At 51.2% G+C, this 2,301-nt stretch overlaps 1 long non-coding RNA gene across 1 annotated transcript in view; it reads right to left on the bottom strand.

The window, feature by feature from the left end:
* Nucleotides 1-540: 540 nt before the first annotated feature.
* LOC139433358 (uncharacterized) overlaps nt 541-2,301 on the bottom strand; it is a 4,311-nt gene continuing 2,550 nt past the window's right edge. The window contains exon 5 of the long non-coding RNA XR_011642870.1: nt 541-567. This is a non-coding gene — a long non-coding RNA (uncharacterized lncRNA). The remainder of the gene's footprint in view (nt 568-2,301) is intronic.

The following is a 2,301-nucleotide window of genomic DNA, read 5'->3' on the forward strand; positions in this document are numbered from 1 at the left end:
ACACACACCACACACACACACACACACACACACACACCACACTTTTTAACGACTGCAGGATTTATTTACTGCTCATACTGCATTTATCCAAAACTTCTCCACACACTTATAAGGATCTTTTATGTAATTTTGATATCATGAATGTATGTCCTTGCACATGTGTAATGAAATGTCACAGTATTTAGTTTATTTTAGTTTACATAGGTGAGTTAAAGTGAACTATAAACCCTCAGAGAGTCCCTCACCTCGCTGAGCTGTTATCAGCCTCTCAGTCTGCCACCTTGTTGTCCACAGCTCCTTATGGCCGTTAGCTCTGATCTAGCACCAGATGCTAACAACAACAATCAGAACTGGTGATCGCTCTCTCTCCGTGTGTATATATATTATATATATATATAATATATATAGTGAGTATAGACTCTCACCCAGCAGGTCTCCAGAGAAGTTGACAGGCAGCACGATGCCCACTGAGAGGACCCCCACCACCACCAGCAGCCCAATGATGTGCCTCTGGAACGAGAGGTAGTGAACTGCATCCTCTCACACTTCTCTCTGATCTCCTCATCCCTGCAAGGAGGGGGGGGGCATCATTATCATTACAATCACATTGCATTTAGCTGACGCTTTTATCCAAAGGCGACTACAATAAGTTGCATTCGACCAGAGACACAACCTTGAAGAAAACAGAATCTAAAGTACATCAGGTTTCATAGAGCCAAGCATTCAAGTGCTGCTCACTGGCTTTAGAGGAGCCAGTCCTTTGTTAGTATATAAGTGCTTTGTTAGCAGTTCTCTCCTCGAGGTGGAGTCGAAGAGAGATGAGTCTCAGTCTGGAAGGGGTGTGAGCTTTCTGCTGTCCTGATGTCAAATGGGAGCTCGTTCCACCATCTTGGAGCCAGGACAGCAAACCCACGTGTTTCTGCTGATGGAACTTGGGTCCCCCTCGCAGCGAGGGTGCAGCGAGTCGTTTGGCTGATGCAGAGCGGAGTGCACGTGCTGGGGTGCACGGTTTAACCATGTCCTGGATGTAGGAAGGGCCAGATCCATTCCAGCATGGTACGCAAGCACCAGGGTCTGGAAGTGGATTCTAGGCAGTTACCGAAGCCAGTGGAGGGAGCGGAGGAGCGGGTGGGGGGGGAACATTCAGGAAGGTGAAGACCAGACGAGCCGCTGCATTCTGGAGGAGCTGCAGAGGTCGGAGTGGCACATGCAGTAGACCAGCAGGAGGGAGCTGCAGTAGTCTAGTGAGGTGACGAGAGCCTGGACAGAAACCTGCGTGGCTCTCTGGGTCAGCTGGGGACGCGTCCTCCTGATGCTGGAGCGTGTATCTGCAGCAGCGGGTTGCAGCAGCGATGTTTGCAGTGAAGGACAGGTTGTTATCTAGGGTCACAACCAGATTCCTTGCAGTCTGAGTCGGGGAAACAACAGAGGGGCCGATGTTGATCGTCAGGTCAAGAGAGGGACGATCTTTTCCCGGAAGGAAAAGCACTTCAGTTTTGTCGAGGTTGAGCTTGAGGTGATGAGCGGACATCCACTGAGAGATGTCAGCTGGACGAGCAGAGATGCGAGCGACGACCTGGGTCTCTGAGCGGGGGAAGGGCAGGATCCATTGGGTCGTCAGCGTAGCAGTGGTATGAAAAACCATGCGGGCTAATGACAGATCCGAGCGAGTTTGTGTACAGGGAGAAGAGGAGGGGACCGAGGACAGAGCCCTGAGGGACCCCTGTAGTTAATTGGGTCGGACTCGGACCCCCTCCGAGTGACCCTGTAGGTGCGGTCTTTGAGGTATGAGGTGAGGAGGGAAAGTGCAGAGCCTGAAACTCCAAGTTCTTGGAGAGCGAAGGAGGATCTGATGGTTCACCGTGTCGAATGCAGCAGACAGGTCCAACAGGATGAGGACAGAGGAGAGGCTGCTTTAGCCGTGTGCAGTTCCTCAGTGACAGCAAGGAGGCCAGTTTCTGTGGAGTGACCTGCCTTGAAACCAGACTGGTGCGGATCCAGAAGTTGTTCTGATGGAGAGAGCAGGAGAGGTGTCTAAAGACAGGAAGGGAGGAGAGAGGCAGGCCTGTAGTTTATAACGTCAGACGGGTTGAGAGTGGGTTCCTTGAGGAGAGGGTTTACTCTCGCCTCCTTGAGGCTGTTTGGAAAGTGACCAGAAGTTAGAGAAGTGTTGATGAAGTGGGTGAGAAACGGTAGAATATCAGGAGCGATAGTCTGAAGGAGGTTTGAAGGGATAGGGTCCAGAGGACAGGTGGTAGGTAATGAAGGTAAGAACCTCACTTGGAGAGCGAGGGGAGAAGG

Source organism: Pseudochaenichthys georgianus, unplaced genomic scaffold (assembly GCF_902827115.2).
Source record: "Pseudochaenichthys georgianus unplaced genomic scaffold, fPseGeo1.2 scaffold_2263_arrow_ctg1, whole genome shotgun sequence".
Lineage (NCBI taxonomy): Eukaryota > Metazoa > Chordata > Actinopteri > Perciformes > Channichthyidae > Pseudochaenichthys > Pseudochaenichthys georgianus.